The sequence below is a fragment of the Strigops habroptila genome, chromosome 8 (assembly GCF_004027225.2).
Source record: "Strigops habroptila isolate Jane chromosome 8, bStrHab1.2.pri, whole genome shotgun sequence".
Classification (NCBI taxonomy): Eukaryota; Metazoa; Chordata; class Aves; order Psittaciformes; family Psittacidae; genus Strigops; species Strigops habroptila.
In genome coordinates this window covers 62,441,281-62,464,501 of record NC_044284.2, presented here as the reverse complement: position 1 = coordinate 62,464,501, position 23,221 = coordinate 62,441,281, and the positions used below count along the sequence as shown (strand labels likewise).

The 23,221-nt window shown below is 45.7% G+C and overlaps 1 long non-coding RNA gene across 1 annotated transcript; it reads left to right on the top strand.

Annotated features, from left to right (window-relative positions):
• The first annotated feature begins 327 nt into the window (after window positions 1–327).
• LOC115611489 lies at window positions 328–23,220 on the top strand. The gene is made up of 3 exons (XR_003992596.1): window positions 328–354; window positions 2,534–2,536; window positions 23,122–23,220. It is a non-coding gene; the product is annotated as an uncharacterized LOC115611489 (long non-coding RNA).
• The last annotated feature ends 1 nt before the right edge of the window (window position 23,221 follows it).

Genomic DNA, 23,221 nt, shown 5'->3' with positions numbered 1-23,221 from the left:
TTACAATGTACTTTTGATAAATGATCCTTCCTTAGTGTTGTCTGCCCCAGAAAAATGGTACCAAAGGCGGTTAAGCTCCAACTAAGATTTTTCTTATCCAGACCTTATCTCTAAAGCAGAGCTCCATGAGGACAGCTCCAGCCATGTTTTCCTGCATACTTTCTATACTGCAGGATCACAGAATCCCAGACTGGTTTGTGTTGAGAGGAACCTCAAAGTTCATCCAGTTCCAACCCCTGCCACGGGCAGGGACACCTTCCACTAGAGCAGGTTGCTCCAAGCCCCTGTGTCCAACCTGGCCTTGAACACTGCCAGGGATGGGGCAGCCACAGCTTCTCTGGGCACCCTGTGCCAGTGCCTCAGCACCCTCACAGGGAACAGCTTCTGCCTCAGAGGTCAGCTCAGTCTCCCCTCTGGCAGGTTAAAGCCATTCCCCTTGGCCTGTCCCTACAGGCCCTTGTCCAAAGCTATGGATACTTTGGTGGTATCTGCAATTATAAGTTTCTTCACTAACAAAGCGTAATGGAAATGCAGTGTTAATAGCTGTTGTGGCTACTTATGCAACACACGGAACCACAGCGGTGCTGTACACCAGCCTCTTTGCCAGCCTCAGGCACAATGTTGGTCCTGGGCACTAAGTGCAACAGAAGAGATGTGAGGTGTTGTACAGGAGGGTGACAGCCACCTGTGTCCCGACCAGCCAGCACCACTATGCCAGCTCCAGGATCATCTACAATCCATTAAATCCGGTAGAGACCATCAACCCCACCAACACCCATTGGAGCTGCCACGGAAGCGCTATGCTCTCACACTCTTTGCATGAGTGAAGGCTTGGAGCTGAGAGTTTACTACAGGTAGTTTGTTTTTTCCCCTGAGTATTTTTACCTCAGCTGTGACTGAGAAGAGCCGGAGGCGGATCCCGATGGAGAACTGAAGCATTCCTGCAGCCCCGTGGCACCTGATGGTCTGACACGGCGCTGTCAATGAGTCAAAAAAGCATCATTAGCCTCCCATCGCCATAGCAACCCATCATTTGGATTCATGTGCATTCCCGTGCGTGTTCAGCTCCCCTGTGTCCATGGTTAGATCACTGACCTTCTGTGATCCCTTCACCCTGCAGCCGAAGCAGCCGGACTGCGGAGGAATGCAGCATTGTCAGGCTCAGGAGAGCTCTTCACATCTCCAGCATTCTCTCACCCAGACCTGAGGAGCCATCTGACATCTCACTAATCTTCAGGGCACGGTGCATGAGATACAGAGCAGAGGTCACCAGAAAGTTGTGAATCTCTCTCAGTGCAAACACAACCCCAGGAGAAACAAAAAAGCATTAATCTCAGGATAAAGAACAAACAATTCTACAAAGATCAGACAGTGTTTCCTTCTTCTTTCCTCCCTTCCCTCACTCCATAAATCATTTTATTTATGTAATGGGGAACAATAAAGCAAGCCAGATTTAGAAAACATTTCTTCCTGTCAGAGAGTAAAATGATTGATGCTGCGCAAAAATAGTATCTAAGTTTAAAAGAAAAAAGCTTTCAGGGATGATTTACTGAAAACCACTGAGAGATTGGATTTGGGTGCTGAAAAATACCAACTATTCACACCAAATGAATTAATTAAATATTTGGGAATGGCCTTGAAGAGCTAGAACTGAGCAGAAGAGGGGAAAAATGCCATGAGATTGTCTTCAATTTAGAGCCATTCTCCATATTATAAGTAGAAATGATTTAAGAATAACAATGTAGCCCAAATATCTCAAGACAGAACAGAAGCCTTCGACTTAAAGAGTGGAGCTCTTATCGGGCTGCCTTGGCATTTGTATGACAATGTATTAGCGTGGCACCAGAATCATAATTCTCTGCTGATTGTAAGCAAAGCATTTTTCTCAGTCTTCTGTTCCATTCTCTGTTTAAGATAAAGCCCTTCTGAAGTACCATACAATGAACATGTACCGCATGAAGTGTCTAATAGAATTTGGATTTATGCAGTGCCTTTTGTGCTCTGGTTGTCCCTGAGTAGATTGGTTTAATACGGTAAATCCAAATTGGTGATGCTGCAAGCAAGCAGCATGGTCACCATGCACCAGCTCCGGCTCACACAGAGGATTGGGGATCTTTCCTAACCAGAAATGAATAAATAAACACCAGCATTGGAGCTGGCACTGGAAAGGTGCTTCTGAGGCAGTATTTCCATACGCAGAATCAATTCTTAGGCAGTTACCCCCCCAGTCAGTGTTAGCTGTGCAGGTAAAACAGGCAGTGGTAGATCATGAGGCTGGGGCTGGCACATCCTGGCTTTGCTGGGGACAGAGCTGAGCCCCGAGCTCTCTGCAGAGCGACCAAAATGAAATCTGAGATTTCCATTTAAACAACTGCATCCCTGTCAGCCTGTACTGCATCAGTTTAGAGTCTTCCTGTGCTACCAAGACTCGCTCGGTCTGACTTCAAAGCCAAGAGCTCAACTGAGCTCTGCTTAAGATCGGACAGGAGTTGGAGCAACCTGCTCTAGTGGAAGGTGTCCCTGCCCGTGGCAGGGGGTTGGAATTAGATGAGCTTGAAGGTCCCTTCCAACACAAACCAGGCTGGGATTCTGTGACAAATATTAAGGTCTTCTTCCCGCAGGGTACACATGATGGAAGAGGGAGCAGGAGGCAGCTGTCAAGGGACAGACCTGTGAAATGCCGCCTTCTGGCTTCTGTCTTCACCAGGCATTTCTGGGTCTATTTGTTACGTCCTTCACCCTGCCACCTGAGCAAGTTGTTTCATACTGGCTTAAATGTGATAAATTAAATCCTGAACATGATTACATTGACTGATGCTACTGTGACGGAGTGCAGGCTGTTGGGGAAAAAAAAAAAAAATTAAATTAAAAAGAGCAAGACTGGCATTTTTATTGTAAATGCAAGTCTCGTGCTCCAAGGTCTGTAGCTCTGTGGCAGCACAGGCAAAGGGCACAGCGGATGGAGATCACAGAATCCCAGACTGGTTTGTGTTGAAAGGGACTCTAAAGCTCATCCAGTTCCAACCCCCTGCCACGGGCAGGGACACCTTCCACTAGAGCAGGTTGCTCCAAGCCCCTGTGTCCAACCTGGCCTTGAACACTGCCAGGGATGGGGCAGCCACAGCTTCTCTGGGCACCCTGTGCCAGCGCCTCAGCACCCTCACAGGGAAGAGCTTCTGCCTCAGAGCTCATCTCAGTCTCCCCTCTGGCAGGTTAAAGCCATTCCCCTTGGCCTGTCCCTACAGGCCCTTGTCCAAAGCCCCTCTCCAGGTTTCTTGTGGGCCCCCTACAAGAGATGGAAAGCATGGCCAGAAGCTGCATGCCCACAGCAGCTCAAGGCTCCACCACTCCACCAGCAAAGCAGGAGAGGCTGTTTTTACCTTTCCTGACAATGGGTAGGAATGCTTATTAAATGGAGTCATTCCTGCTTGGCCAGCTGAAGTACATATGAGGAATGTGTATGTGCCTTACCACTGTGCTGTATTCTGGGAGCTGCCTAGCTTGAAATGTGTTTTCTTTTCCTTGCTCAGTTTTGAAGCCTTGGCAACACACAAACACTGCATTTATTCAAAGCCTTTTCCATAGATCTTGCCTAGTTGAAAATATGTTTCATAGGTTAAAACATAAACTAATTCAAAGTTGCCAGCTCTCTGTTTGTTGTGACCCAAACCATTCTGTGATGCTCCTAGCACAGAAGATCAGACAGATCAGCTCACTTCCAGCAGGAACAACACAACTGCGCCTGTTCGGCATGTTGCTGCATGCTTTTTGCATTAAAGCCCATCCATCCATCTATCCATCCTTTAAGTTGTCTGTCTGTGATCTTCACACTTCTCCATGAACCCAGCCTCAGAGGTGGCGGCAACTCGGTCGTGCCATACACAGAACCCACCAGAATGACTTCAGGGAAGTCTGGGGTGAGTTGCGGAGAGGTGAAGCAATATATTGTAAACATGTTTTCCATTTCTCTCTGTTGTAAATCATCACATTGAAGTCTGTTTCTGTGTGGAGTGAGGTACTCCTGTTGTTCGAGATACTCGGCTATGTCTCATGCTGGTGAGAAAAAGAACATGAGATGTAATCACAGAATCACAGAGTGGTTTGTGTTGGAAGGGACCTTAAAGCTCACTCAGCTCCAACCCCCTGCCACGGGCAGGGACACCTTCCACTAGAGCAGGTTGCTCCAAGCCCCTGTGTCCAACCTGGCCTTGAACACTGCCGGGGATGGGGCATCAAACACAACGCTGCTGCTGAGAAACACCATAGAGCACTCGCGAAACAGATGGGGCAAAGAGGTGGGGGATAAGTTTTGGTGTAGATAAGTGTAAGGTACAGGATATAAAGGAGAAAACTCTGGATATATTGACAGGATGGTGCTGAGCTCAGAAGGCAGGAGGAGGATGGAGCTGAGGTTTACAAACACTGGCAGACAGTGAATAAACTGGACGTGGAGCTGATATTCAGCCACACACGACAAGGACTCGGAAGCAGCCACTGGGACTAGGAGGAGGTTGCTTGAAAATAGATAAAAGAACATTTTTCTTCACACAGCAGGTCATGAACCTCTGCAGCCTGGTGCCACAGGAGACTCTGAGGCAAACAGGATCAGCCGACTCAGAAAAGGATTAGATAAATTCATGAACAGGAGGTCAGTGGCTACCAAAGATGTTAGGAAGGGATTCAACTTCTAACATCCCTAATACAGTTCTATATGTGAAGGAGTACATGGCAAATGGGCAGCAAAAATTGGTAAGACTCAGACGCTCTTCATGAATAGCATTGCCCACTGCCCCTGCCACAGACAGGGTCCTAATCTTAAATGTGGGTCCATCCTACCAAGTCCAGACGCTGTTCTTTGGTAAGGATGAACCACCTGCCACAAGCACCTATTTCTCTTCACTGACTATAGTGCTAGACTAGACAACCAACTTTCAGATGGTTAAATGAGAGAAATCCTACTAACTACACTAGTTCCAATGGATGAGAACCCATGAATCGGTCCCTAAAGATCATTAGATTAGTTCCCAAATCATCCCATACTTTTCCCAGTCATAAACCTCCAGCTCTTCCCACCACTCAACATGTTAAACCTCCTGTGCCAGGTTTTCTGGTGTCTCTCACATCAGAAGACTTTACTTGCTGGAATGAGGCTGGACAGGTCCATGCTTTACATCTTATTGCATATCTACCAGGACACCACCCTTGCAGCTCTGCCTCTCAAGTGTCACCCAAGGTAACTTGTAAATTGAATGTGACATGTTCCATCCAGCAAGACACGGGGAGGGTTTGAGATGTTCCACATTTGGCACACGAGCTCACAACATGAGTAAAATTCCAGGCTGCTGTTCTACAGTATTCACTTCAGCGGAAGATAATAGCCTCATTAGAACAAACCAGTAGTCTCCTATAAAAAGGTGAAACAAAGAAGGGCATTTGCTGTTAAATGCCATACATTTTTAAGCTCTTTATTGATTTTTTCGTGTTTCCAAAGCTATAGGAACTGCAGCTTTAAGGGAATGAGGCATCTACAAGCATAACCAAAACAAGAACCCTCTGAGTGTTCATTCCTCCTGCCTTCACTTTCTCTAATTCAGAGGGTTTGGTCAGACAGGGGAATGTGGAAAGGAGCAGCTGAAGTTGGTATGGGGTGGAATGCAGATTGTTACACAGCATCTCTATATGCAAAATGCATGCGGTAACCTGCTGCTAATGACAGCTAATGAACCAGGCTGGGAGAGGTAATGCAAACAGTAAACAGTGTCATTACAGCAATTTATAAATACCTTTTATTAAACATTAAAAGCAGCTGTTTAATAATAACATTATTACGAAGTGAGTTGGATGATGAATTCACAGTTAGTTAGTTTGTGGCTCATCTTCTGAGGATCTTCGCAGGCATTCCAGAAAGCACAGGAGTGTGGATTTTCTTCAGAAAAACTCTTCTCATCCTACATTAGCCTTAGAATCCCAGCCTGGTTTGGGTTGAAGGGATCTTAAAGCTCATCCAGCTCCAACCCCCTGCCACGGGCAGGGACACCTTTCACTAGAGCAGGTTGCTCCAAGCCCCTGTGTCCAACCTGGCCTTGAACACTGCCAGGGATGGGGCAGCCACAGCTTCTCTGGGAAAAGTCTGTGCCAGCACCTCAGCACCCTCACAGGGAAGAGCTTCTGCCTCAGAGCTCATCTAGGAATTCCTAATCTAGGCTGTGGGCCCTGGTGAGCAGTTTGGGTCATGCCCAGGCTGCAGGTACAGAACTGCCCATCAGCTCAGCATGGGGCCGGCCTCTTCAAGCCACCTCAAGACACGTCTCACTCAACTCAGCTGCAGGAATTCTTCCTCCTCTTTAGCATGTGTTTTAGAAAAGAATTATGTGCTGTTTTCCCACAAGATTTATACACAATCTCTATCTCTCTTAGGTAAAAAGAAATAGCTTCACTTTACCTCTATTAGTCTGATGTGGGTATTAATCTTTAGAAGTATCAACAGAGTCTATCACCTCCAGGTATCTACCATTAATATACAGAGCACTGAATCACGCATGGCTAAAATTGAAACACACTGAAAATAATCTTTTTTCCCCTTCTCATTCATTCCTTTTCTCCCCAAGCTCAGAACTTTGCAAGTCCTTATGTGTCATGCCTTTGAGGAGGACTTTATTGTCTCTTACAGGTCTCCCATTTTCAGACTTGCATCTTCTGATTTCTGTGAGAATGAAGCTTCAAAAACAAAGATTTCTTACAGGGAGGATTTATATTTTTTTAACTAAGAGCCAGAGAACAACACCTACAGTTTCTTGAGGATAAATGATCTTTAACTTAACCAATTTGTCAGGCTACATTTGAAGAACATGCAAACATTTTCCAGAAAACTACTCTTACGGGTAACTGCCACCCCCAGCAGAAGCCTTTGGATTTTGTGGAAACACATTCATATTTCACTGCCACAGATGCCCAGGCAGCTGTGTAGAAACCCATTAGTGGTGGAAGCTGCTGAAACATAACTGACAATCAGTCTGCTGGGAAAATGAAATAAAAGGAGCTAATCCTGGAATAAAGGACAGGCAGATGACTTTCATCTTAATGAAAAAACCACAGACAAAACGAAACAACAAAAACATAATACATAGCAAAGAAAATTAATAAATGCTCTGAGGCATCTTTTTAGAAGTCCAAAGCAGCAGATTTAGCCTAGGAAATGGATTTAGAACTGATTACTTGCTCTTCAGAGATGTTTTATTGAATCACAGAGTGGTTTGTGTTGGAAGGGACCTTAAAGCTCCTCCAGTTCCAACTCCCTGCCACGGGCAGGGACACCTTCCACTAGAGCAGGTTGCTCCAAGCACCTGTGTCCGACCTGGCCTTGAACACTGCCAGGGATGGGGCAGCCACAGCTTCTCTGAGCAATGCACCATTTAAAAATAGATTCATTATTCATTTTTATTCCTTTCAGTACAATCCTAGGACTTTTTCTAATTAATTACTAAAACACTTTCCTTGTACACCTAAAATTTACTTGTATTTGAAGCTCACCCATAATACAATCAACATAGAGCAGATTGTTGCAAGCAGCTTATACAAAGAAAATGGCCTTTCTACTATTGTGTTTGAAGTAGGACTGAGAATAATAGATTTGGCTGGTTTTAAAAACCAGGGAGACCTGGCTGTGAAAGCAGCAGCACAGGTCTCTCCGTATGAGCATTCACAAGTGCACAACTCACATGCACACTGCTAAAACTCGTAGTGCACAGTCTTTTTCAGACCAACAGTTCATAAACTCGACAATTTATCAATTTCCATCCTTTCAGTTATGTTTAGGATCTTCTGGAAACATTGCTTTTCATTTTTTAATAAATTTATTAGCAATGTGATGTTTTCCAAAGTTAACACTCACAGCAACAACTGCAAACAACGAGTCAAAGTTGAACCCATCTGATTTTAACACATGGAATATATTTTCCTGCTCTCAATCATGACTCCGTCCATCACCGTCTTGACCATAATCAAGAAGCTAATGGATTTGCAACACTCAATTACTGGAACAGCAATATTTTCATGCTTTGAAATATCAGAGGTCACAGAGACAACACAGAGAAATGTATGTGCTTTTAGATCAAGGCTTTGATTGCTAGCTCATTTGAAAGAGTAATTAGTTATCAGTATGTATTAGTATACATAATCGTCGTTAATTATGGTGTATATATCTGTAAAACTTGTGATATATCAGGACATTTCCCTTGAACCATGCAGCACTTTTTGCTACTGCAGCGAGTGGTCTCTATGAACAACTGTAGATAACACTGTGGTATCTATTTATTGCTTCCACAGCAGCTACTGCCTCATCTTCTGTATTTTCTGTTTAGTAAGATAAATATTTGTGGGAGTTGTGCTCGAGCCAGATGCGACTTATTTGTGAGATCCATTCCATTTGCATGATGGCTTACATCTGACAGCCCACGATGAATAACAGAAACTTCCTCTGCAGAACCAACAGTCAGCCCGTGGCAATTATCCCTGTCCTTATTGATACACGCCAGCTCACTTCCTCAAACATGCCAGGAAACACAAAGCTTTTGGGGCTGGATCAGGGGGATCTATTTTCCTTATTGATGAAAAGTGATTGTAATACAATAGGAATGTAAGTCAGCCCACAAAAAAGTGCCTAAACAACAGGTACACTTATCCATAAATCATTAGGATACTGAGCTGCTCTTCCCCAGGTTTGCCCCAGAAAAAAACAACTAATTGAGATAAAACAATTTTACACAGCAAATATAAAAAGATAGAATTTAGACTGCAAAAAGGCTGAGTATGTAGGATATTTCTAGCTGAGAATATTTCACTTAGAGTTATTCTGAAAATAACTCTTTTCAAACTTATCTTTGCATTTCAATGGCATTGAAGTCATTTGTGTATAAAGTCTGTAGAAAAATCTGTGATGATTTGACTTTTATTTGATGGTTATTGTTGTTTGAGATCAGATTTGATCTTAAGAAGCAGATGGTTTGGGGAAATACAGCAGCTTTTATCAAAGATAGGTCAGGGTCAGCTCTGAAGTTCTTCCCAGGAGCAAATAGTATTTCTCTGGCACTCCCAGCTCTTCACCTCTCTCGAGCCAGATCTTCCATCTTCCCTCAGTCGTTTCACAGACCTTCTCAGAGAGTTTCTGCCCCGTGAGTCATCTTCTGCCTTGGTTCTCATCCAAAACTCTCAGTTCTCAGAGCCATCCACATGGACCCCTCTATCCTTCCTAGTGTCACTGTGCAAATCAGCTCTTCCTGCAGCCTCTTCAGCAGCATGGTCACCTCCAGAAGGCTGAAGTCCTCCTTTAGACCACTGAGTTCAGATTAAAATTTCCAGAGAGCTCTATAAACCCTACTTAAGTATGTCTTTACCTTCACTTGAGACTGCCAGCCCCTGCCAGAAGACCCTGCTCTGCACACAGTACCCACTACACCTTGACAAGAACAAGTATTCCTGACCATCTCTGTGAAGCATCTGTTGCATGTTGCCATTAATGACTTCTTAAATAAAATAATCCATTATGAGACACTCTGACCTGGGGCACCAGCAGGCAGCATCTTCACAGGCAGAGCCCAGGATGTGGCATCGTGTCCCTGATCCTCACCCTGATTAAGCAGTTTGGTTCCAATCAACTGAGCGTGTTGGCGTGAGAGCACACAAGATTTTCTCTCTGAGCTTTGTAATTAGCTTCTGTTGACTTTGAGAACAAGGTTTAATCAAGCTTTGTGTGACTCTTCATAAGTGTGGCTGATTGACAGATTCACCCTTTTCTTTACCCATCTGACAAATAAGTGAAGTGGAGACAGCTGCCGTAATGAGAGGAAGGATTATCGTACAGAAGCAAGCAGAGATGTTGGGTAGGGGTGACCATCTCATGTGGAATCAACCTCCAGTTCACACAGTCCTTCTCTTCCAGACCACCAGGTTTTGGCATGGCAGGAGGCTGCGCTACTTCCACAGAGCTGCTCTGAAGGACCCAACTGTCTCATGAACAGATGTCACATATGACTGGCCAGCAGACAAGACCCATCTCCCACCAGGTCTTGTTCAGTATTCATTGCAATCTACAACAAATATCCCATTATCTCAGTGGAACTGGATCAGGCTCAAGGAATTGTCCAGCCACAGGAGACATGGAGGTTCCCATTGGAGTAGGACAACAACCCAAGCCCATGCCACAATCACCTCGTCTCCCAGTGTTCACCAGTGGCCCTTGACATGGGCAGTGGCATCAGCAGCTCTTCAGGCTGAACTGCTGCACGCACAGTGATCCACTCCACAGAGCACCCAAATATTGTCTTGCACTCAGCAGCCCGACTGTAGGTGGCATCTGTTTGATGACAAATGAGGTTCATCATGGGATGCTGCAATGGGAACAGACCATTGTTTGCCAGCAGCTGCAGAGATGAGAAAGGCTGGCTGCAAATTTCTGAGTAATCACCCTATAAATCAAGGCAGATGCTTCCCACTGCAGGCACAGGAGGACCTAAGGCCTTGACCAATGTTATGCCCAGCAGTCACCTACTGCCTCCATGCCCATACTGCCTCGTATGCACCCCATATTCCACATGACAACATCTGCAACTTAGGATAAATGGGGCAAATTCATCTTTGCTTCCCAGTAAGTTTTGCCTATGTATTCTAGCTTTGAACCGGGACTGGTGCAAAAGCTACAATTAGTTCATAAAGTAGCCAATTAACTTGCTTTTATTAAGCAGCTTTTGATCAAAATATGTTAGTTTATAAAATCTCAGCCATTACAAATGTGAAGGAGAGGAAGAGCTGGTCAGCAGGCTGGTTTCTGGTAGAAGACACCCATTGATTTCATTGGTAATTGAATCAAATCTGTAAAGTACAAATTGATCTAAATATTGGAATTTTACTGTCAAAATGTCAAGATTCTTACAAACAGTAACTATTGGAAGGTAAAATGAGCACTGGGGGGGTGTTGTAAAGGCGTTCTGGGGAAGTAAATGGAAATATTAGGCACTGCTTTCCAGTAAGCTGTACGGATGGAAGCTGATGAGGTACTTGGCTCATTTTGAGATGTGACAGCAGTTCCCCTTCAAATGAAGAGCTGCTGTTGAAGCATAAGGAGCTACAGGAGCTTGGGGAAAAAAAGAGAGGGGGAAATGGAGACAAATGAAGAATAGGCCAAAAGAAAAAGCCTAATTGCTAGCAAGAATTTAACCATGGGGAATGGAACATGAAGAACTGCACAGGGCAGGTTTTTTTGTTCTGAATGTACTGGGATGAAGCCTAAAATTACTCAAATATTTACATTTTCCTCAATGGCTTTAATCCATTTTGCCATTTAACTGTACAAAGCCATCTTTCACAACAAGAGTATCTGTACTTTTTAAAACAAACTGTGGTTTTAAATTAAATAAAACCCCCTCAACATCACATAAAAAGCTACAGATGGAGTTTTTATACACAGTTGTTTGAATCCTTCAGCCATTAAACACACCCTCACCACAGAGCTGCTGCACCTGCTGCTTTACATCCCAGTGTATCCGGTGCTGAATATTTATGGTGCATCCCCAGGGAAGCACAGGCAGGGCTGGAGGCACCATCATAGCGCGGCGATGACAGTGGCTGGAAGTGGCCACCAGTGTCCGGCCTCACCTACATCCCCACCAGCAGCAAGAACTGTGTCCTACCAGCACATGCACAACGAGGGGAGATTCCAACTGGACACAGAGGAAAAATTCTCCCAATGAGAACAATGGGCCATTGGAATAATCTCCCCAGGGAAATGGTGACTCCCCAGCATTGGGAACTGTGAAGATTAGGCTGGAGAGGGTGCTGGGACATCTAGTCTAGGTCATGCTGCGCCTAGAAAGGTTGGACCAGATGACCCTGAGGTCCTTTCAACCTGGGATTCTCCAATTCTGTGATTCTGTGAAGGGGTAACACATACAAGGAAGAAATTGTTTACAGTGAGGGTGGTAAAACACTGGAAGAGGTTGTCCAGAGAAGTTGTGGATGCTCCATCCCTGGAATTACAGAATCATTAGGGTTGGAAGGGACCTCTGGAGATCATCTAGTCCAAGCCCCCTGCCAAGGCAGGGCCACCCAGAGCAGGTCACACAGGTGGGTTTGGGATGTCTCCAGACAGGGAGACTGCACAACCCCCCTGGGCAGCCTCTTCCAGTGCTTTGCTACCCTCAACAGAAAGAAGTTCTTCCTCGTGTTGAGGTGAAACTTCTTGTGGTTTAGTTTATGGCCACTGCAATTGTTCAAGGCCAAGGAATTCCTCATGCCCATGTAGACATCAAATCAATTGGCACAGGTCTGTCCTGCTGGGAGGCTGCTGAAGCGACTGCCCTTGGCTAGCTGAGTCCATGGGGATGGTACCACACAAACTGCATCCCTACACTCAACCTGGTAGAGGTCAAGACCTGAGTCCTGGACTCACACTTCTCCTCACTGTGAGCCACTGTGTCTTTTTGCTTGAGGGGCAAACTGTAAAAGGACAATACCAGCATTTTTATACCTGTTTGCCCAAGGACGACCCCAAGCAGTAAGCAGAGATGGTTCTCATGGTTTTTACTCCTAGCAGTCTGCAGCGTCTCGGGCACTGGAGTCTTTTGTAGCAACAAAATCAGCTCACGTTTGTGTGAGGGGCATTTTTCACGTTTCCTCATGCAGTGCAAGCTGTAGAGACCATCCTGGCTTTGTTCAGAGACATGTGTTGGCATCAGCAGAGCCTGCAAGGCAAGACCAACACCCTGAGACTCCCACTCCACAGGAATGACTTGAGGGGGTGTTCTTCATCATTAAAACAATTCAGAATTAAAAAATAAATTTAAAAAAACCAAACCAAGAGTTGGAAGAGCAGCTTAAAAAAAGAAATTGTCAAGACAGGTCAAAGCTGAGAAGGAAGTGCAGAGTGACAACTGCAGAGCAGAGCTGATGAAAGAGCAGTGGGAATAGGAGTGCACATATACACAGAAATCCCTGAAAACTTCAAAACTTGCTAACTTTATCCGGTGCCAGAGGACTCACTCATTTTACTCAGGAGATTACAGCCTCAAAGAAAGAAAAGAACCCTATTTTACCTCAGAAATAAATCAGATTTTCAAAGCCATATGGGTGTTTTATATTTGTCTCCAGCATGTTGCCATGCAACTTGGAGAGGCATCAGCTCCCTCGCAATGATTGCCATGAAACCTCCATCCAATTCTCTTCATTGTGTTCCTTGATGGGAGTTTTGCCTGACCCATAACCATCTGCCTATATTCTATTCATCCTCAACTTCTAAACAAGCAAACCACAACATCTTGACCCTCCTTTCAGGCACTTCTCTCCAGCAGTGCTGTTGAAGACAGTGGAGTTGGAACTAGTACTTAGGGTGACTATTAAATCTCAAGGGTACTCTTGATACTATCTATTGACTGTACAGCACCCTTACACATAAACCAAAGAGACCCACAGGGTCTTGGGGTGTAAAATTGCTTTCCTGAGATATTTGAATCCAACAAAGAATAAAGACCCACTAATTGAAAAATAGATATGACAGCACACACCTCTAAAAACAGTCAAGAAGCATTGAGACAGATTACACGTGTCACCCTTCATCCTCAGAGGCCTGTAACTCAAAACTGGGTATGTTTCTACAAACAACAGCATCCCTAAGAAAAGTGTTTAGACCAGATGCAGAAATCTGTGGGCATCTATTTGAACCCTCTTGGTCAGGAGAAGGGCTGGAGAATAGAGCGGCAGAGCGAGAGGGGTGAGTAGTCATTAATAATATCAAGTTATATGCAGCATCCAGGCAGAGACAGACTATTAAAGTTTGCATGAGAAAAACACTTGCAGAGAAAATGTTCTTCAGAGTTAAAAACATAGGAGAAAAGGAAAGCTAATTCTCTGCTCAACCCTTTTTGTCACGATCACGGACCAAAGGGCACACTGCAGCACAGCAAGCCCTGCTCTTCACTGCCATTATGCTCCCGAACAGGATCTGTACCACAGCATCCAGCAGCTGTGGAGAGGAAGACATAAGCAGTCACCAATTTGTGAATTGGGGCTTTAGACAACAGGTTTGAGCACAGTTCGTTTTGTTTCATAAAGGATTCACCAGGGACCTGCTATAACAATTCACATTTCCAGTCCCATGCAGAACGCTAATTCTCCCCATCAGGCCAATATGTGAACAGGCACAGCCAACACTTCTTCCCTGCACAGCACTGAAGGGCCAGAGGTGCTTTAGTTGCACCCCGGAAGAGCATCATGTTTATTTAATAATGAAACACTCCACAGTTAAAACATGTCATGAATAGGACAAGGGGAATGGCTTTAACCTGCCAGAGGGGAGATTGAGATAAGCTCTGAGGCAGAAGCTCTTCCCTGTGAGGGTGCTGAGGCGCTGGCACAGGGTGCCCAGAGAAGCTGTGGCTGCCCCATCCCTGGCAGTGTTCAAGGCCGGGTTGGACACAGGGGCTTGGAGCAACCTGCTCTAGTGGAAGGTGTCCCTGCCCGTGGCAGGGAGTTGGAACTGGATGAGCTTTAAGGTGCCTTCCAAACCATTCCAGGGTACTGTGAATATTCAGAGTGTGTAGTTTGTAGCTGCAATGCTGGGTGATGAAGCACTGCTGCCTTCTCAGTGGGTAGAAGTCACGGGTCACACTGCTGGTACCGCTGCTCCTCTCGTTGTCTGGGGAAGAAGGACCTAAACAATACACCTCCAAGAGCCTCCACTTCCTTTCTGCTATTCCAAGGTATGTTTTAACATGAGATAAAAACCAGACTTGACAGTGCCTCTAAAACGTTTGTACTGGAGCAAGTCACTGGTTTTAGGGATGGTAGGCAGCCAGGTGAAGCCTGTCTACAAGTGCAAGGCACCTGCAGACAGGCCATGCCTACAAGAAAATAAATCCATGGCTTGTCATTTATTATAAATTCTAATGAAAATCTAGAGGGGAATTTTTATTTCTTCTTTCTGAGCATACATAGAATTTTAACACGAGCATTTTATTAAAAAGCAGCCTGAGTTATGAATCATTCACGGCAAACGGCCGAGTACCACGTGCTGCAGGATGACCTGGGCTTGGCTGATTCACTGGGAACAACTTACACGGCTCTTAATGAACCCAGACGGGTTATTCTGATGGCACCGAAGCAGCAAAACCGGGTGGAGTTTTAAGATTCAAAAAACATCATATATTTTGTCAGGATCTCACTGGGGTTTTTTTTCCTTTTCTGAATAATGAATGAAGCTGTTTTAACATAGTGTTAATGCCGGGGGTGCTGGGTGAAGGATTCGATTGAAAGCCTGTCACAGGACTCTCTTGTTTCACTGACAAGAGTTGTCATGTTCCTGTGACACCTGATGTGCAGAGCACTGGCGGATAAATAGCTTAAAGATGAAATTGTCAGTCTCCATTACCCTGCACCACCAATTACCAGGTGCTGTGGCCAGGGGTGCTGGGCTGGAGACCCACCAAACTCCTCCAGATGGAGAGAGGGAAGCTGGACATGAGTGGATGCAGCATCTCCTCGCCCAAGGGATGAGCTGGAGGAGCAGCTCCACACCCTGATGCACACAGACTCTTCCCAAGTGTGTCAGCAATGATGATTCTGGGGACTGTTCTTTTTGCTGTGCTTACAGCAGAGAAAGAGCCAGAGAAGACTGTGCACATGCAGGGCAAACGTTGGTGAAGGAAAGAGCAGGGATAAGAGAATACACATAGAGCTTCAGCTTTGGTGGGGAAAAAACTGCACGTCATAGAAATTAGCCCCAAAGTTTTAAGTTGGATACCTCCTGGGAGGCAATTTAAATTGAAAAGTTTCCAGCTGTAAATGAATTTTATATTACTTGGAACCAAGACGATGGAACTAACCTAGTTTGCCACCTTCATTCCCCACTGACAGCAGGAGAAACATCTGAAAACCCCCATGCTACTGGGAATTACTCTCATAGTGTCCCTTGGATTTGTCTCATTTCTAGCTACTTCGGGGAGACTCTGGGAATGGCTGTGCTATAACCATAGCAACACAGAGATTCTGCACAGCACTCACTGTGTCTGTCGTTACGAAAAAGCATAGCTGCTATCAAAATAAGGACAAGGGGAGTTGGAACTAGATGAGCTTTAAGGTCCCTTCTAACCCAAACCAGCCTGGGATTCTATGATTCTATGATTAAAATCCATTTCTATTTGCATTCAATGGTATGTTGAATGAGCATCACTCTGCTTTTGGAGCTGCAGGAGCAAGGAGAGGAGGCTGCATGGGATCAGTGTGACCAGAGAGTGTGGTTCATGTACCCTGTGTTCCAGCATCCTGTCCAGCTGGATCTTAACAGTGTCCAGCACTGGGGAGTCACCACTTCCCTATGGAGATTATTCCAATGGCTGATGGTTCTCATTGTGAAAATTATTCCTCTTGTATCCAACTAGAACCTTCCCCAATTCACTTGACTTCACTTGGTCTGGTGTGGCATGTTGGTCTGAAACACAACGTAAACTGAAATTGTTCTTTCAACTCCTTATTCTATTTATAATTGTAATTTAAGGAAAAACAAAGTTTACTCAAGAGTTTTCTTCTTCAATAAAAGATAGAAGGGGGAAAAAAAGAATTCTCCTTCATGGCCATTCATTTCTCTGTAAAACAGGACACTTGACAAAATGACTGTGTGTCTGATGTTACTGTAATTGAGTGTTCTGGAAAAAGAGAGGCTGCCTTCACTGAAATGTGAAAATGTGAAAACCTGTAGCAGAATTGGCTGTAAAAATGAAGACATGAAATTGCTTTTGCATCCTGGCTGGTAAGCAGCGACATATTGACAGTACGAGTAGTCACAAGTTCTCTGGCAGTGAAGGAATATTCGTGGTTCTCCTTGGACATCCCAAGAAACAGGTCACATAGACGCACCTCTAGGACATGAGACGGGAAACCCCGCAGGACCCTCCTGACTCCTGCTCTTGGGTTTGTTCAGTTCTTTACCTAAACCAAACTGGCAATTTTTTTGTCAAAGCAGAATTTGGAGAAGCAGCAAAATATTTCATGTCAGTAAGATGCCAAAAGCAAAGCAATGAACTAGAGGTGTAAGGACACCAGAGGAGAAGTCAGCAGCCTAATTCCAACTTCAGAGTCCTAAATTGGTACAATTTCATGTTCATTAACAAAAATATAGCTCAAAATAGCAAAATTGTAGCTATAACTAGTAGAAAACCATTTAGGTATGGGTTTTGGAATTGTTCCTTACCCTTTAAATGTACCACTGACACATTTCCATCAACTGGGATACGTGGGAACAGACTGTGTTACTTGGTTTTAGGGACAGATTGCCAAAGTAGGTGATACTTTGCCAAATACATTTTCTTTACACGGGAACAGTGTAATAGAATGATTCAAATTGACAGCTCTGAAGGGGTTAATAATTTCTACAACCAAGTTACACTTTCGTCTACTTCACACCATCTTTCTTGGAGTAAACACTGATCCACAGAACCTTCCCCATCGCCGCGCTGCTGATTTCAGCGAGGGCAGAATCTGTGAAAAGCCAAACGCAAGATTCTGATGAAGCACAGAAACAGCTCCACAAAGAGCTGGGAGCTTCTGAAGCCTCCAGGTAGGGCTGAGCAGAGGCTGCCTGCTGTGCTGGCGCTCCAGCAGCCCCGAGGTGCTCAGGTGCCATGGTGACGAGTGTTCCCAGAGAGGGGGAGCGGAGGAGCTCTAACAGATCCTCGGGTCCTCGTCGCCCCGATTCCAGCACGGGCTAATTAGTGGTGATATAGCACACCGTGCAGGAAGGGCAGGGGAGGACGAGCATGGGAAAGGTTAATCACATCTTGTTTTGCTCACCAGCGACTCCTCAAATGGTAAACCCTTTCCAACCTGGCTTTTAAAAAATATATATTAGATCTTCTTTTTTACATGCCTCACTTTTATTTCTACTGCACTGGCCCATTAATTGCTTCTGCTCAAACAAATCTGTATTCAAAATAAGGAGGTTTGAACCAGGGTAATTATAGCTGTCAAGTGGGGCATTATTTATTCTGCACCTCACCTACATGGTGTTCAAATATACCTTTGGAAAATTATAAATATTGGCTTATTTATGCATATTTTTCATAAACACATCACCTTTTAAGCAGCAGGTTTAGAGAGCACGTCTTCTGCTTTTCCTGCTGGGAGTCTTATTCCTTCAGTGACACAGGAGCACAGAGCCTGTCAGCCGTCATCCTTCTCACACATCACCTACGTGTCATCATTATACCTGGTCCCCTCACTGGCACTGTCAGGTTGGAATGCTAGAAATGCCTTTTGTGTTTTCCAGAGACACAGAGACACCAGAGGAAGAAGGCCACAGTGTCCTCACATAATGATCAGCAGCGATGACAGTGCACCAGCAACTTGCTGAAAAAGGAACAAATGACATGTCTTCAGGTTTTATCCTGGCCTGACAGACTCCTCTGATTCCAGACGGGAATCCTTCAGTCCTTTCCTGAAAGATGTGGAAGTGGGTCAGGAAAAAGAGGGGGAGAACAGAAGAGAAAGTGGACGTTTTGGTGAATTAACTAAAGATTTCCTAATTACTCTAAACTTACAAGCAAATATGCAAAATATGCGCTACAAAATACTACGTCATGGACGTTTTAAAAACTTTTGCAATTGACCCAAAACCAAAAAACATAGAGTGGAATGTAGATAGGCTGCCCATCCATTCATGTGATATGATTCGATGATTCTATGTCAAATCTTGAAGCCTGTACTCTGTGAAAGCAACCAAAGTAATCCACCAATACCAAAGGCAAACCGAGCAACTCTTCCTCCTGACTCCAGATCTCATCATAGAATCCCAGACCGGTTTGGGCTGAAAGAGAGCTTAAAGCTCATCCAGTTCCAACCCCTTGCCATGAACTTTTGACAAGGGCCTGTAGGGACAGGACAAGGGGGAATGGCTTTAACCTGCCAGAAGGGAGATAAAGATGCTGTGGCTGCCCCATCCCTGGCAGTGTTCAAGGCCAGGTTGGACAGGGCTTACCAACTTCCCTGGGCAGCCTGTTCCACCACCCTCACAGGGAAGAGCTTCTGCCTAAGAGCTCATCTCAGTCTCCCCTCTGGCAGGTTAAAGCCATTCCCCTTGGCCTGTCCCTACAGGCCCTTGTCCAAAGCCCCTCTCCAGGTTTCCTGGAGCCCCTTTAGGCACTGGAGCTGCTCTAAGGTCTCCCCTTCAGGAGCCTTCTCTTCTCCAGGCTGCCCCAGCCCAGCTCTCTCAGCCTGGCTCCTGAGCGGAGCTGCTCCAGCCCTCACAGCAGCTCCTCTGGAGAGTCCTCCTCTGGACTCAATAATCAATGCTGACAAAACAGGGCAGTGATTTTCACAGTACTGCCACTCATCCAGTTGTTCTCTATTTAAGACTTGTGTGTTTGATTTCTCCCTTCCAAGTCTGACACTTTGCATGCAATCCCAGTTCAATTTCTTTTTTACTTCACATCCCCTCAACATGTAATGCAGAAATGACATGGAGTTTCACTAGTCCAACGTGCAGGGATGACAAAAATGGGCCATATTTCATCATTAAATTTTCACTCCCAAACAATAGCAATACATCCTCTAATGCAGCTCTCACTGTTGTTGACAACAGCCTTTCCTGCAATCAGAATGGCGATATAGATGCACTGTTTTCTCCGCAAATTCTACCTGTCAGACAGTTGTTTTAGTTCTAGTGCTCCTTCTCAGAAATAAATAAGGACTCATGATACACTTCACTCCTCTGACAGGAAAATCCAAACATATATTTGCCCACAACTTAGTTGACATTTGCAATACAGGTTAGGATTGTCTTTTAGAGCCGCAGGAGATTTGGTTTTGATTTGTAAACTTCACCTCCAAAGCAGATGTAAAGTAGGATAACATTTTCCTCATTGTTTAGGAGAAGTAACATATCCAGCCAAGATTATTTCTGGGTACGTGAAGGGGTACAGGTAAAAGCGACACCATCCAAGAGCTGACACTGTACATACCAAACACCTGAAGGATTACTTTTTAATGCAGCAGTTAAATAATCTATGGCTGGCTAGATTACAGAATCATGGAATGGTTTGTGTTGGAAGGGACCTTAAAGCTCATCCAGTTCCAACCCCCTGCCACGGGCAGGGACACCTTCCACTAGAGCAGGTTGCTCCAAGCCCCTGTGTCCAACCTGGCCTTGAACACTGCCAGGGATGGGGCAGCCGCAGCTTCTCTGGGCACCCTGTTCCAATGTCTTCACCACAGTGGAGGTATTGGAAGGCACATAGAATCATAGAATCAACTAGTCTGGAAAAGACCTCTGAGATCAAGTCCAACCATTACCCAACCACTGCCAAGCCCACCACTAAACCATGTCACTAAGGGAAAACTGGTCTCCCCTGAAGATCTCCCCTCATGGCTGCCCCTCATGATCTCCACTCACATCCACCCCTCATCTGCCCCCCATAGCAGCCCACACTGTATAGCTGCTGCCCCTATCCCTCATGGACACCCTTCTTCTCAAGATCTCCCCTCATGGCCACCCCTCACCCCCCATGGCTGCCCCCCATGGCAGGGGGTCGGAACTGCATGATCTTGGTGTCCTTTCCAGCCCCAAACATTCTATGATTCTCTCATGTCCAGCCTTCCTCTCCCCTCATGATCTTCCCTCATGGCCACCCCTCACCTCTCACGACTTTCCCTCATGGCTGCCCTCCCCTCATGATCTGCCACCATGGCTGCCCTCCCCTCATGATCTGCCACCATGGCCGCCCTCCCCTCCCCTCACGATCTGCCATGGCCGCCCTCCCCTCCCCTCATGATCTGCCACCACGGCTGCCCTCCCCTCATGATCTGCCACCATGGCTGCCCCTCCTGTCCCCTCATGATCTGCCACCATGGCCGCCCCTCCCGTCCCCTCATGATCTGCCACCATGGCCGCCCTCCCCTCCCCTCATGATCTGCCACCATGGCTGCCCTCCCCTCATGATCTGCCACCATGGCTGCCCCTCCTGTCCCCTCATGATCTGCCACCATGGCCACCCTTCCCTCCCCTAATGATCTGCCATGGCCGCCCTCCCCTCCCCTCATGATCTGCCATGGCTGCCCTCCCCTCCCCTCATGATCTGCCACCATGGCTGCCCCTCCCCTCCCCTCATGATCTGCCACCATGGCCGCCCCTCCCCTCCCCTCATGATCTGCCATCATGGCTGCCCCTCCCCTCCCCTCATGATCTACCATCATGGCCGCCCCTCCCCTCCCCTCATGATGTGCCATCATGGCCGCCCCTCCTATCCCCTCATGATCTTCCCTCACAATCACGGCTCACCCCTCATGGCCACCCTTATCTCCCTCTCCCCCTCCCGCTGACTGACGTCCCTCATGGTGTCCCTGACATGTCAGCACCCATCTCTTCCTTGAGAACCCCTAGTGCCAAATGTCTGCCACATTCGAAAACGGAAACAGGCTTTGGAAAACCACCCCTCCGAACGCTACGGTACATCCTCTAACTGCTGCTGCAGCACAGCAGCCCTCATGTCTCACAGCACACCGCAAGCCTGGGACGGTTTATAGCATTTGCACTTTCTAACACAGGCACCGCATTTTCACTACTCCTTGTTTAAACAAGTACCTGTCAAGTTGTGATGCGCTTTGAAAAATGAACAGTCAAACGCTGTTTCGCAGTATAATTTAGTGTATGTTCAATTACATCAACAGAAACGGGTTTTCATAATAGTTAGATTTCACCTGATGGAAGCACATTGCACTCTTAACTCATAGATCTGAAATTATTATTATTATGATGTCTTGGGAAGCATCAACAGTGTATTAAGTGCTTTAAAGTGATACTTAAAAACCTGGGTGCCCCAAGTTGCTTAATAAAGAGTGTGGCATGCAGACAGCGTACTGGGAAGGGGCTTGAAGCAGAAGGGAAGAGCTGCGAAGCACAGGCAGCCTCCAGTTAATTACCTGCCTTTGATCCTACTGGCCCTTGTACTATTTAGTTTTTCTTGAGGAAAACTGATTTTCAGGGCTTGTTGGTAGGAATTGGCCGTCTAGAGAGAGGCCAATTAAATAGTTTTCTGTACATTTTTTCATTCTCAGCTGTTGGGTTTCATTATGTTAAAATGATGGGTGATGTATTTCTCATTTACTTGGTTATTATCAACTCCTTACCCACATTTGAAGCCAAAATGTGTTGTGATAGAAACAGGAATCCAATAAAAGCAGTCAGAAGCTACTGTGAAACAGGGAGTTTAAATGAAACTTTGTGTAAGAAACACAGGAAAAGATGATCGACAGATCAAAAATCTTTAAGTAAAAGTGTTTATTAAATAAGGGAATATCCTATACAGTTACTGAGCTGAACACCAGATTGTGCCCGGTCATATTATCCCCCCAGGCTGTAGGAGATCCTGCCCACTTGGGCCTTGCTTTTATTCATAAATTAAAAATATGTTTGGGGTTTTTTTCCAGTCCCCAGTTGGCTTTTCAGCTTTAAATTTGTTTTGGTTTTTTTTGTTGGGGTTTTTTTTTTTTGTTTGTTTTTTGTTTTTGGGGGGTTTTTTTGTTCGTTCGTTTGTTTGTTTTTAAGTGAATTGATCAAAGTTACAGAAACGCTCCCTCTGCACAGACTGGGAAAGGCCCCACTGACCACGTCAGGCTTGTGGCTGCAGGTGCCTGGCCAAGGACTCCTCTGGGGAGGCTTCTCTGGCAGAGAACAAGTCTGAGAATGATCTCAATGCTCCCTGCCAACTTCATGTTCTGGATCAGGCGCAACTCCAGGATAACCCTGCATTCCATTCCCAGTGCCAACCGCACCTGGTGACAGTGATGCGTTTTTGTTTGGGGTTTTTTTTTAATAGAGTTATCAATACGTTGATATTTAAAATATCCCCACCGAATTCCATAAAAAAGCAGGGGTTTAATCTGCGATAACAACAGAACCTGGAAGAATGCGCGTTACTAAAGTGCCACCTGCTGTACAAACACCATGCCATGGAGGGAGTGAATCCTGCCAGGCACTCTGGGCTGCAGCTGCATTCTCCGGCTTTTTCAAGCTCTTTTCTATTTCATTTTGAAGATCGGCACTGACAGAGTGACCAAAGATTTCATGGAATCACAGACTGGTTTGAGCCTCACCACCCTCACAGGGGAGAACTTCTGCTTAAGATCCCATCTCAATCTCCGCTCTGGCAGGTTAAAGCCCTTCCCCTTTGTCCTATCCCTACAGGCG